The 15,051-nt window shown below is 37.2% G+C and overlaps 1 protein-coding gene across 2 annotated transcripts in view; it reads left to right on the top strand.

Moving 5' to 3' along the window:
* The window catches only part of LOC124166674, a 424,003-nt gene that overhangs the window by 144,991 nt on the left and 263,961 nt on the right, over positions 1-15,051 (top strand). The window lies entirely within an intron of this gene.

A 15,051-nucleotide genomic window follows, 5' to 3' on the forward strand; every position in this document is an offset into this window, starting at 1 on the left:
GAATAAAACCTTTGACTTCTATTATGAACCCTTTTTTCTCTTCCAGGGTAACGACTATTCCTCATCTTCACTTAGTCGCAGAAGGATAATCATCTCCTCTTACTGCTCATTCATCAGCGATCTGATTGATTTGTGAAAATTTTCTTGTACGCACGTAGGGCGAGAACGTCGTATAATAGCGTATTTCCATGCGTGGAGCTCCTATTTACAATCCCAGCCGTATTACGATAATTAACGCTCACGGAGAGGCTAGTCAATAACTGCACTTCCAGAAAATTCCAGAAAGAATAAATACGGAAAATGGAACGCATACATTTTTTCCATCAGGTTAATACCAGGAAAATAAATCTTTAGGATAATATGCCATTGAAAATAAATTTTTCTCAAGAGAGAATTAACCACACCGTTGCGTCATCTCAATATGTATCTCGCTTGGAGGTAGCTCTTTGCCAAAGGTACGCTTTTTTAGGCACATCTCTTTTAGGTACGCAAAGCCAATTTTTGTGAACGAAAAGTTACTAAAAGCGTAACCTTGTGAACAAGCACGTTTGGGTATGTTATAATATTCCAAGTTGCGCCAATTTAAGTTGACATCAATAGGTCCTAAGCCGTTTCTCGTGGATTTAGTCTTCCCCTCGACAGCCGACAAATATTCCTCGTTCTCACAGAGACGCAGAAGGAGAAATTCACCAAGTTACGCCAATTTAAGTTGATGTGAAGATGCCCTCAGCCATTTCTTGATGACTTATTCTTCTATTCTACAGCCGGTAAATATTCCTCGTCGTTACAGAGACACAGAAGGAGAAATAAACCAAGTTACGTAGATTTAAGTTGATTTGAACGGGCCCAGAACCGTCGTTTGAGGCCGTCTTCATCTCCTGCACAGGCGACAGATATTCCTCGTTTTCATGGCGACAGAGAAGGAGAATTCCCTTCCAAGACTCCTATTTCATCAGCGATCCTAATATTTGATCGAGACAAACTCATTTTCCACGACGCTTCTACTCAAGCAAACTCTCCTCAACCGCCTTTCTCTCCACACCGTACGTTCTGCCGCCTGGCTGCGTGGCTGTGGGCTGTGATATCTTGTCTCCCCGCGCCTGCTTCAATTAAGACGTGCGATCTCTTTGTGTTATGGAGATAAGACCCCCTCCTCTCCTCTAGATTACAATCAAAACGTTTCTCCTCCAACCCAACTTCCTTCCACCCCTCCATCAAAACAGGCATGTCCCCTCAAGAGGGTGTTCCACTGATCTCGTCTGTACTGGCAATGCAATCAGCGACGGTGGCTTATCGGTTCAGGTGGCCTACTAGTAGTCCAGTGGGTACATTGATGAGCCACCAATCTAACGACTTCGGGATCAAATCCCGCTCGAAGCCTTTGTGCATCCAAATAAAAAAATCTTGCAAGTTCTGCGTGGCACAAGAGAAGAAACTGGTTCATTAACCATGACTGTGTATAATTCTTAGACCTGTGATTTAATGAATTAATGGCTACGGAAACTTGATGATCGGAAAAAGTATTAGCTAAACTGAGAATTAAAAAGTTCATTTTCCTGTAGATAATTACCAGGGATCTCAATATCCCGAATTTCATCACGTCATCATTATAAATCAATCTATAAATTAGGTTACTGATGCTTTAGATATTAACAGTTACTTTTCTCTTCAAAACATTATAAATGTAACTGAAAAAAAGACTAATCAGTGAACCAGCGTGAGAAAATTTAAATTATAGCCCCACTGCTCCTTATTTTTTAAATCATCAGTCAACACTCATATAATCATGGCTTGTATCGAAAATATCATTGCACGAAGATCGAACAGGGATGTTTGCGTCGCCAGAGGTGCTATTTCCAGCGCAGCCGGTACCGCCTCTGGTGTCGCAACCACGTAAGATGTTTACAGCAAGGAAAACACTAGAGCTGAGAACATGCTTGGAACGATAAATATTTGGAATTGGGAAGATTTGCGAGGGTAGCGGTAATGCACCACAGCAATGGTTGCTTTGAGATCCATGATTTGAGCTTCGGTATCCTTAAACATCTGAGGTGTGTAAAAATATAAAAATATGTACACATAAGAACCCATGAAATTTGGAACGATACCCTTAAAAAAATTAACAATTTAGTTAGACTCAATCAGAAGAATTTTGGTCCTTTTAGTTTTCAAAGAGTAGAAAAAGCACATGATTATCAACTGAAAAAGCTTAAGTTAGTCGATTTAGGCAAAAAAATTAATCACAACGAGTGAACAACAAATATTATATTGTTGTTATGTAACAGCTGAGCATAGCATTGCAATATTGTTTATGGTTTTAAATAATGAATTCAATAAAGAACTATTTATCTATTGGATAACCCTAGCTAATAATGTGAAACTGAGCTTTTTAACTCGTGAAATTTTTATATTAGGTGTCTACAACTATAGTTTGTGAGGCTTACGTTCACGAGAAAAGGAAAGGAGACCGGCAACGAAGAAAAAATACCAATCTCTCTCCATGGTCCTAGTAGTTTACTTTCCAGTAGGAAGAAATATTCCTCTTAGTGATTATTCCATCTTTTCAACTTATTATGAACAAAAGCTATAGAATGCTTCTTTTTCACTGCTGGGTTTCGATTTCTATCCCTTATTTACTACTTATTTTTGTACGAACAAGTCACGAAATTAGGAATAATTTTCTTCGTTGCATTAGAATCAGAAAATTTTTCTCATCTCTTCATAGGTTCCCTTCTTTGTTTCTCTTATCGTCTTCAGTCTCTAAATGGAATCTACTCTAGCAGTTTTATTCACGGATATATTCTGAAAATTTCAATTATTTTTCGTCCATAGATCAGTAAGTTTATTTGCTAATTGCTCTTATCGAAATTTTCTTCTGAACACAACATGCAACTTTGTCATATTTAATGAGAACATTAAACGGTTTATATCAAGTAGAGTCAGAGGGAAGATAGGTCATCTGGAAGCATTGAAATGAAGATGGGACAATCTTATCGGCCAATATATAAGGTGATGATGTCTGATGAAGACGATTGTTGAAGAAAATGGCGAGAATATCGCCAAAAAAAGAGATTAAAAGAGGACGCAATCGACTAGTCACGACTCTCTTTCGACCAGCAGTTTTGGTGAGGAATTACTCACGTAAAATATATGATTTTACCGTGAAAATTTACGATGAGTACACATTTCAAAATTTGCCTGTTTATGGCATGCTAAAAATTATCTCTGATAAAGCAATTAAATGATAAAGTTATCAAATTCATACACCTACAGAAAAATACTGAAAAGTTTTTTTTTACATGCTCTAAAAATTTCAGGATAATATCATATCTTTTACTCCGCGAATGAATATAAGCGAGTAGGCCGTCACCAGAAAAGACTATGTGGCCGGGAGGTATGTTCTCATGAAAACGTAGGTCAAGACAAATAACGTAAATATTTATATTTAATTGCAGATTTGATAGATGCGTCAATTCCTAGGGTAATCACGATGCCTTTAATTCATTTTCATTTTCGTAATAACTTTAATTCTTGATATCAAATACTAAATAATTATTCTAGAGAATATTTTTGCAAACTATGCCGGTGACATTGAAAAGCTGTTTCTAAAGCCAACTAGGGTAAACATTTGGCAACACTCCGGATAAATCCTCGCAAGGTGGTTCTGGACGGATACGATGGGGTTCCCTGTCTTGTGGTTTTGAGGGCGAAGCACCAAGGCTTCTCGATAAGGGTTGATGAGGGGCTGGAGGGACTTCGTCGCTCCGACAAGACCTGGGCCCCTGGACTGCAGAAACACGCCTTTGGAGACGGATCGTTCCGGGTAAATTTGTTTCTAAGAAGTGACTTCTTGAGAGGCACTGATAGGGTCGAACACGGCAGCCGAGTCAAGAATTGAGAATAAATAATTAGGAAACTAGAAAATGTTAAAATACTTTGCTATTAATGCACTTTCAGAAATTCCAATCAACTGATATACAAAAAAGCTTGTTTCGTAAACACATGATTAGGAAACAAAAAATAAGCTTTTTTGCAATGAAAAAACAACACTTCCCTCACTATTATTACTTCTGGATCCATTGCCGAGCCTTACATAGAGATTATACATAATATTTGCAAGCAAAAGAATATAATGCAAATATCATTTTTTCTTTGTCTTTATCATATTTTCCACTTGTAAATGTATAATGTTAGTAGGCATATGTTAATTTTATTAAGGTCGAAAAATATTTCCGCGTTTTTACATTGTGCAATACTAAGAGAATGCGGAAGTGAAATTTGTAATCCTCTTGAATAACCAGTGGAATGGCAATTTTTCTTCGAAATTCCAAATCCTTCAGTGTTAGCAGGAGATATTACTTGAACTGAATAATATTACATATGATATTAAAGCACTCATCAATTGCAACTATCCTACACTGTAGCAACTTCAAAGAAAAAAATTCGATCTTTTGCGTAGCATCCCTTAGTAGGCGGCTGAGTATTTTCCCTTTGCCGAACATTTTTTTCACCCTACCCTTACCCTGTCCAGCCGCGTAAGCGAGAACGGTGCCCTTGAAGTGCTGGGTACATAATAAAATGGTCGAGGAGTGAAGGAAGAATTTGGGGTTGAAAAGGAGACCGCTAAAGAAGCGATGAAGAGAGGGTTTGTGCGAGAAAGAGGGGGATATGGCCTCCCCCTGGGATGGGAATAAGGAGAAACGAGGCACAGAGAACGATGAGGTTTCTTTTTAAGAGGGCTGTTTGCCAAGGGCATACATAGAGAACACTGCGACGCGTAATGACGCACATCCAACTGCTTCTTAGACAGTGAAGAATCCGTTTTGACTCCTGCGTCCTTATTACCCCTAAAATATGAGGTAAAAAACTGAGGTACCAAATGGAAAATTAGTTGTCATTGTTTTGCTCTGCAAATTCTAACATTCTCCATTTCGTTAGAATGCTTGAATCAATTCTATCCTATCGCGTAGTTGTGATTGCCAAACGTTTCATTGAATGACAAAATTAAGTTTTCATTAAATCGGTAACCTTTCATGGCATGCATAACGCGGCGCTGGGAGCCTTTCTATTGACCTAGAGGTATTTCCATAAGGTTTGGGGCACATTATCTATGCATAATATAGTCCAACCGAAACTTCATTAGGAGAATAAGAAAAGGTTTCAAGATCTTCAATTTTAGAACTTACATCGCTAACTAGGTATCGATTTAAATGAAAAGCATAAAGTAAAATCTCCGAAAAAATGAGGTTAAATTCCACAAATAGCTGTAAATAAACTGTGCAAAATCGATAGCAAAATATAGCCTTGATAAATGAAAAATTGAATTTTCGCGAAAAATAATTATCCCTAATTATAATATTATATAAAATCATCGTTAAATACTTTGAGTTAGCTTGACCACCAAGTAAGAGCTTCGATATCATTATCATAGTAATTTAAAATTTTAGACCTTGAACCTTCTAATACACCTCATTTTTGCTTCCTCCATGGCTAGTTTCAAAAAATACTTTTCATATTCATAGATACTTTTACATAGTTCACTAGTATTCATCCATCGTATAAAACCACAACTTCATTTTACTTCAAGATACATGTTTGTTTTTCTCCTTTACTCAGCATGTACTTGCACTATTCATGATACCTGTAGTAATGACTGATTCATTTTTATTCCCCGTACTACGATGAATCGCGCACCTACAATTTTAATATTGCATCACATGGGATACTGACTATTGAAAGAGCAAGAGCATTTCAAAATTTTGCACTGCAAAAATAAAAGCCAGTGACAAAATCTGGCCCTTAGTCTTTGATCATGCGTTTAAAGAAAATTAATAATTCCATTCGTTACATGAACTTCGTGGTCAGATGCATTGATATTCTAAGAATGGCGCAAAGACTATTCAAAAATTATCTCTTTCACATATGCTACACCGGCAATATTTTTTTACCAAATAATATTTACAAACTATAGTATATCTCCTATATTTCCATTTTATTTTACGCATATTTTTTCTACGAATTTTCGGTCATATCTTATAATCAAATGACACTAGTTTTTTCTACTTTGCGTAGACGACAGAGCAAAGTTTGGGCAAACGTTAGGATAGGTTTTGGAAACGTTAGGATCTAAAACCTCTCTTAAAACTTTATTTCTACGCGTAAAACTTAATGCTTCAATGGAAGTTCCCCATTGAAACCTTAAGCAACTAGGACTGCTGAGACGCTGCCAAGAGAAATGTTATGTATTTCACCTGAGGAGAAACTGGCACCGCCACTTACCTAGGGGGGACTTGATGCACTTCTCTCTAACGACGCAGAACCTAGTAACTACCTAACCGTGTATTCGGGTGTAGCCGAGGAAATTACAACAGCGCCTTCGCGTAAGTCACCTTTCACATATACGTCCGATTGAGGACGATTTTTACTCCAATAAGTGTATAATAATTGCCCCTTAACACTTGACTTACATTAAAGATAACAAAGAAACAAGTTTGTTATAGCTCTATTCCTTATTTCGACATTGATTACGAGAAAAAGTTGCTATATAGCCTCATAATGAGACCAAGTACAGAGACCTCGCGCAGTCTTCAAAAAAGGTGTGTTCGAGAAAATGTCTTTTTGTCAATAAATATTGCTATTTGAGCTATTTTACACCAGTATTTTGTAATAACTACCTTGAAATATGTATGATATTCAGTTTCTTTATTTACAAAAGCAGCCATAATATAGAAAAATATTCCGCAAAAAACAACCCCTTTTTTGAGCCAAAGATGTTATATGATGACACTCCCCTCTCATCGACGTAATCCTACACTACAACAGATAGGTTCAATAATCATTTTTTTAGCACTGTAAAGCCAGAAGGCAATATTTATTTACTTGATAAAAGTAACGTCATTAAATATGGCGAGATGCTTAATAATTCTTACTTAGAATTCTTAGCTAAAAATGAGAATAAAAGCATTAATGTATGAATGCCATACGTCTTAGAAATTCTGCGCCAAGAAGTAAACGAGCGTATTACGCAAAATCATAAATGTGATAGTGAATAGCCTCGCTCGTAAAACAACGTGCTAGAGTGGACCTTATAAAATAGATATAAATCTACAGCTTGTTCAAAAATTCCATAACATTAGGTCAAAAAAAACGATGGAAGTAGAAGCATAAGAAAGTTACCGTGCGCAAAGCTCGAAAAACAAGAAGTCCATGAGTACTAGAATCCAAAATTTCAAGAAAGTAATACTCAGTGAATTCCTCGAATAAATCTTGTTGATAATATTTGAGGGTATTTTAGGGGAATCTTCAACCGTTAATTCGTTATTTGATAGAGACGGAGTCAAAAAAAGTGTAAATACAAAATCAATCTCACGTATTTGCAGACTGTCGATTGCACTTACGTATCATTATTTTACAATAATTTGCATAAAAATACAGAATCAGCGCTCCATGTTAACAATAGCAGCCAAGAAGCACAAAATACCCCACGGCTATATAACATGAATAAAACCCTATGTTGAAACCGTGGTTCAGGTTACTCTTTAAGGGCCGCCAAGAAAAATCAACCAAAAAATGCAGAAAATAAGCGTTAGCCAATAAAAAGGAATCTGACAACTTTAGGCGTGAATCAGACCGCAATGAAATAGGGCACCAACCGTGGAATTTCTTGCCTTATGGACGATGGCAAAGGCAGCTATCGAAACGTCGGCCTACAAAGAACTCACCCGGTTGAAATCCCGGGAATATTTCACCAGTATCACACGCTGGGAAAGAACAAAATCTCACGCCATTAAAAAACAATAATAGGAGACAAAATGTCACATTTTGACCTTCAAGAGGTGATGCAAATTATTGAATGTCGTACTTCAAGTTCACCGCTTAGACCACGAACATTTCAAATGAGGATCCTCTAAATGTGTTGCCATCCACCACGAATTTAAATGGGTTTACAAAAGTCGCCACTCGCGTCGCTGACGGACAAATTGATCCGAGTTTCACGGGGAAATAAGGCATAATTAAGAGTGTTAAACGAAATTATTAAGAATTACTATGCGATCTATCAAATTCATTACTTTTGAATGCTATTTATCGCAATTACAAACATAAGAATGCAAACTATTGGGGAAAAGAGGATCGCATTGCACTCTTTAACGGACCGCGAACATTTTTGAAAACCGATTAAAATGCGACCGAAGCGACAACAGAAAGCAGCCTTCTATGGAATGGAATTAGGCCTCATCTATACTATCCCCTTGCCTTAGACTTTAAGGCCGTTTTCCAATTCGCAATTATTCACCCTTCGTGCACTTTTCGATCGTCAACTTACGGATGTGACGACAGCAAGGGTGGATCCAATCGGCGAGGGCGCAAGGGAACGAAGGGTAAGTGAACAAGGGAACGCGGATGCTCCCTCGCTACCTTCCCCTCGTAGGAAGTGGACTTGAAAATGGCGGCAATGGAAAACTCAGAAATCTTGAACTGGAGTTGTAAGTAATTTTTTGTTTATTTTGTGAAGAGAGAGCGTCCAATCGGTGCCAGAAAAGTCAAAATACTAATCAATCTAAATTACAACCGTAAAAAAACCGAGTAGTAGGGTGAAATTAATTCTTAAATCAACCACAAAATGTCCTAACCCGACCCTGCGCTTCATATTTCGTTACTGTCAATAGTTCGCATTCTTTCCGTTCACACTTTATGTCGCCAGTAGAGCATTAGTAAGGGAGCAGGGTGCAAGGGAGAAAGGGAACAAGGGAATGAGTGCATACTACGTGGATTGGAAAACGGCCTAAGTATCTAGGAACCCTATAGAGTTCTTCTATTTTTCACCTGAGGAGAGACTCATACCGCTAATTACCTCGGTGGTGACTACAAGCACTTCCTTCTAACGATGCGACGTAGGGGGTAGTAGCTCCCCCGCCGACCGTGTATTCGGTTGTCGCCGAGGATATGACGTCGTCCTCTCCACGGAAGTCGCGCATAAGCTCGATAGAGAGCGCTCACTGCACTCGTTAGCCTTACGCCGCAGAGCGTGAACCGCGCGCCGCTCATCCCCTTCCCGCCAAAAGAGAAAAGCGCTAGCTCGCGGAGCTTTCCGGCACTAATCCGCCGAGGCGGGTCACCAAAGCTGTGGCTGATAGGGCATTTAAATTCTAATTCAAGACACGCTTCAGGGCATCGAATTATTTACACACGCCCTCGCTCCGTGGATAAGTTCGCTCTTCCAGCAAATACTTACTTGACGGGATAATTACGAACTCATCCGGACGTTTAGACGTCGCGGAGGAGAAAAGATGGTTACTGGGCTGGGTTGAAAATGCTCGCAACATTCAATGGCATTAATCCGCAAGTCTACATTCAGAATGGAAGGATTATGAGGAGCTATGGTTATCCATATGATTTTTTAAAAGATAGAGCTAATTGCAGCCTTAGAGTTAAAAACTTTCTAGGGAAACTAAATCATACCCATGAACTAGCCGGATTCAATAAATACGTCATCACTTTTGCAATAATCTAAGTTATCATGTTTAATATTGACATAATCATGGGAATACGGCCTTAGCAATTTTTTATTATTTTCATCTAACTTTTAGGCATCCAGAACGCCCAGAGGGTGTTACGAGATCATCCGAAAAAAACAGTTGTGGTTCTTATAACCGGGTTGAAAATTTTCAATGTTCTCATTGGTACAAATGAACAATTTAAGAAAGGAAGGGTTTATAAGCGCACTGGCTATGGATATACATTGAAATGCAGTAATTGTGGCAAGAACTGTCTTGCGCAATTGAATCATTCCCTCGAATTACTAAGACTCATATCTTGTATATTGTTATCACATTAGCTGTTACCATGAGCTATGCGGAATAATGATATGTTACCGAGTAGGCTCTGTCAAATTTCCATAATTTTACCTTAGCATTTAAATTACCAGAACGTCTACAAATATATTTATAGACTCTTTCAAACGGCGATCAGGCGATGCACTTCATGGGAAACTGTAACAATATTGTCAATAATCGATTTTGAATACCCTTTTTGCGATTCAACAGCAAAATACCCAGACGGCCGTGGGATAATTTTAAACCCATTTAAATATTGCGACGTCACCACGAATGGAGAGGGTTATGTCCTGTATACACAGCTGGATTGAAAACTATTTCATTAAATACTATGTGTACCAGAGTCGTAAATGCATTTCAATTAGTGAAATAAAACGCAAGTTATTTTATTTTATATGATTAAATGAGCAGTATTTTCACCTTATCAAAGATTAAATGAGCAGTATTTTCACCTTATCAAAAATCATACTAAAATTATCCTTCCTTGCATGCTATATTTGTTTACAACACTAACACCATAAGCTCATAAAGAGTGATTCAAAAGCTTTTACTATATTGAAACCATAAATCACTCCATAAATTAGTTTAAAAAAATAATGAATATATTACACTGCTATGAAAAACGTGGCACATAGCGTAGAGCACATATTTCTAATACTATGACTTAAGAGCCAAATTTTCCGCGTTGAAACATCACTTCAAGCAGTTCACCATTCCCGTTGCATTTCCTGTTCATAAGTTACACTCGGTTTGAAACGGATTTGCTGGAATATGAAAGGCGTAAAATACCTACTTAAATTGTAATAACATAAATTTTTAAGGTTACAATTCCTAAAATGGATATAATTTTACTCCCTTTTGGTCGTTTATGCCGTGCATTCTTGAAGTAAGACTAATAACATATATATACACTGATGCGTCAAAAAAAAAGCACACCAAATATCATGTAGTTGGAAAAAAATAAAATTACATCACCAATCCGGGTAAAGAACTATTCATCTGCAATAGAGTATTTGCACACTGGAGGTTTACGATTGAAATGCAGTAGATTCGATAAAGTGTATCATGAATACCATTACTTTCGATTATCAGCAGTAATTGTAGCTGAATTTGTGTAATAGTTCATATTTAATATGCATTGTTTTCGCGTCGATATTGAGCAGACGAAAACGCTCAGCTATTGGATCCTCGGTATGTGACGTCATTCTGTTCTACCTCATCAGCGTGCGAAGTGTTTATGAGACGATGAACTGCATGTGCATTGGAAAACGTTGGTGGATCTGATCTGCGTAAAGGGAAATGCATTTAAGTGCATATCATTGAATCGGGTTTCGAGAAGATTTCTTCAAATAATATCCCGAAGGTGGATGCTTCAATGGTTGGCCATGCTGATCATGTTGGACTATACCTACATGCCACAGCACGAAGTTTTAACGTTGCACTGGAGCTTTTTTTGTTGTTTTGCTTCATCATTAATAAAGAGCAATCGACGGGAAACCTCATCAGATATTAGGTCAAAGTAAATTAATTAAGAATGTTTGTAACAGTAGGTAATTGGCCAAAAGTTTGTAAGCAAGGTTCGAAGGTTTACTGAAGTAAAAGTGCCGGTGCATGGATATACTATCGATATTTGCATCATTATTTAAAAATAGCGATCTTAATTGAATTTATCTTTTTAACAATTTTCTCTTCTATTATTTTTTAACCAACTGACTCGCGAAAATTAATTTTTCATTTTATAATTTTCCCCATTGTTTTTGCCCCGAATTTTGGCCCATATTTACTGAATGGATATCTATGGTTCATAATTTAATTGCCACTACTTCTTGGCTTTTTAAGGCTTGAAGCGTAAGCACAAATAACTGTCCAGTTTGGTCCAATCTAAGCAGTAATCTGACCTTCATTTCTTTAACAAAACGCACTTTTTATCGACGTAATTGTTCTTTCGTAGAATTAATGTATTAAAAAGCAGAGTTATAATTATCACAATGTTTCTACAAGTTACTTTCATTTCGCTACCATAGATACCTGTATATCAGTCAGCTACACATTTACTCGGGTGAGGTTTATGAATAGCATTTGTGAGGTATATCTTAAAATAATTTTATTTAAAACTTGGTCCGGATGTATGATCTTCTTATAGGAATCTCTCGGGCTGGAAATAAAATGTTTAATTGTGAGATCAGACGGTTGCTTTTCATTCATTCGGTTGTAGTATGCTTCTCGAAGCATTTGTTAGCACAATTTTAAAATTGGTTCATTTTACATTTCTTCACAGCATAACTTTATAGGTTTTCAAGGAACAAGTGTCTTCGTATGACTATCCATTAAGCGAGGAATCCCTGCGCGCGGTCATTTCCAAAAAGTAGTCCCGACGTTTGACACGTATTAATGAGCTTATTTCACCTCGGATTTTGAAAATATTTGCATCATTCTGTTTGACATTACATTAAAAACATTTTGAGTACCCAAACTATCGGTTTTTATCGAAAATTAATTTTCCGTTTCTTAGTCGACAGTACGGGTACTGTTGCTTACTATTAGCGACTTATTTTTCACGAATAAAGTCGTAATATTAACAAGGATCATCACTGTTTAAGTGTCTCTATTAATGTTAATGTCAATATAAATCTGCAAATGAACGCAAAACCGAGAACCGAAGAGTGAGATATACTATTAGGTACTTAGTTAAAGGTAGAAAAGTTGATAGAGAGTCTTGTCGTCAGCGTAACCGAGAAATAAATGAATTAAAATATGTAGATGATGGCATGTATACACGTTTAATCTAGTCCATAAGCCATTCCATGTCTTTTTTCCAAACTCGGTATACGCTGTAGAGGGGCTCACCCTAAAGAACAAGGTATGCCTGAAAACACATAGAACAAAATGACGTCACAGCTCTGAGAATGTGACCGCCCGGTGTTTCCGCGCATCATTAATTTTGCAAATTCCCAGACTCGGAATTTAGCCTCTTAGCCTTAAGATCACTTCCCAAAAACGTGCAAATACTCTATTCTCCAGTTTCATATCAGCATATTATAAATTTATACCAGTTTTATTTATAATTTGTAGGCGTACTGAGATTTATTTCCTCTCAAGAAATTAATATGAAGTTGATATTCTATGCGGTTTGGCTATTTTCATTTTCAACCATTCCCATCCCATCCAATCTTGGGAGATGAGAAATCTTTCAACGTACCTAGTCAAGAAACGCATTATTTCCAGTTTCCGAAATTTCCATCACGAAAAGGCAGTCGTGACAGCAAACAGAACGAAACGAATATGCTTTCGTTGCACGCGACGCAAATGATTCCGGTTTGCCTCAACAATGGAGCAGTCGGAATGGGAATGCTGCGGGACAAACTTTTACGCTCACAATGTACTTGAGAAGTGCTCCGAACTTCCAACGGGAGCAATCTCTCAGATTAGGAATGTGGGACGAGCCACGCCCCCTTCGACGGTTGACGGGGAGGAGGAATAAGGAAGGAATGGGATACGAGAATTCGAGAAATGCCACAAAATGGCTTCTGGGACAATGATCGTAACAAATGATTGGAATGCAAATCGAACATGATTCTATAACCTTGACCCACTCCCTCCGATGCTTAACCATTCGGTATTCGGGGTAAAATATTGGTGAAAACTAATTCTCTCGGTTTAATAGTTAGTCACAAGGACAACGCACCGGCATCGGGTTGTTCCTCCTGCGTTAATACTGCTCGTCCTTGGGTCGCCGACATGTTGGAAGGGTATGTCTCGATTTAGACCAATAAAATACACCTGTAAATTCATAAATGATTCTCTATATATTTCTTCCACAGAAACTGAAGTTAATTACATATGTTAACTTGTATCTAACAGAAACTTTCAAAAAATTAGAAACATTGAGAGCATCAACAGAAACAGGCGTCTATGGTGAAATTTAAGTACAAAATAGTGCAGGATTTAAGTTTCTAACCTTACGTGAATATTTATCCGAGAAAATGGCACAATATAAGGATTCAAAAATATTGTGATAAGATCGTTCCAGACAGCCAGTAAAAATCACGATGTTTCAGTGTATGTTACATGTACATAAAAATAACAGCTTAATACAATACGATGACAATGAGATTAATTATTTTTGTTGAAAGAGATACTCAGATGATAAAACCAAAGAGTAAAATGATTGAGACGAATTACGTCCTAACGGACTCCAGGACGTAAATATTTTCGATAAATCGACGGTTGAGACTTCCATTTATTAACTACGGATGTCAGTGTTTTTACGCTTTTTTCATACTTCATGAAAATAAATTCCATCTGACAATTATATGAGCGCACAGATTTATAAATGTTTCCTATAGTTTTCTTATGTACTTGGAGAATGGAATTCTGAGGCCAAAATTTTATTTCTTAACGTTAATATCGCTAGAGAATGAAAATCCAGGTGACCCACAAAATGGGTTCCTAGACAATGGGCACAAAAAAATGCTTGGCAAATATCAATGGCACGGGTAATTTCAATCTTAAATTCCAATCCGATGCTTAGTCATTAGGCACCCGGAGTAAAATATTAGGGTAAATATAGCATCTCTGTCTAATAGCCGGTAATAACTACGGAGCACTTTAAGTACAAAGGAAAATAACTGAAAATTTTTCAGCAAAGACATACAAATTAAGGTTTCAGGTTCACAGTGAATAATTTCAGAGGCTCTAAAAAAACAGTTTTCTTTTTAATGTTCTGAGAAACCTTACAGGTCACCTCCCCATGATTACCTTCACTTTTTCCTTTCAAATACGCGGAAAATGATATCATGGAATATTTTAACTTAAGCTAACTGCTTATCATATATCAAGTAGCTTTCTTTAATAGCCAGTCAAAAGAAGAGTGAAGGTTAAGCAAAAAGAGAAATGAGACAATTTTAGAGGTTGACAGAAATTTTCAACTGAGAAAAACTCCAGGGAAAAATGAATTCTGAGTCTGAGGAAACTTAAGCAGCATATAAATTGCCAGGAAAATTTGCATAAAAAATCTTAGAATACAAAACACGGGGTACTATAACCTTGACCTCATATTCGGGGATAAACCATTTGGCACATGAGAAAAATATTAGCGAAAATATATTCTTTCTGACTCCTGATCTGCCTAATTTTTCCGTCTCAATTATAGTAAAAGTATCGCATAAAATATTACGATATTTGAATTACTAAGTTGCCAAAAATATTCATCTGAGAA

The sequence above is a fragment of the Ischnura elegans genome, chromosome 10 (assembly GCF_921293095.1).
Source record: "Ischnura elegans chromosome 10, ioIscEleg1.1, whole genome shotgun sequence".
Taxonomy (NCBI): Eukaryota; Metazoa; Arthropoda; class Insecta; order Odonata; family Coenagrionidae; genus Ischnura; species Ischnura elegans.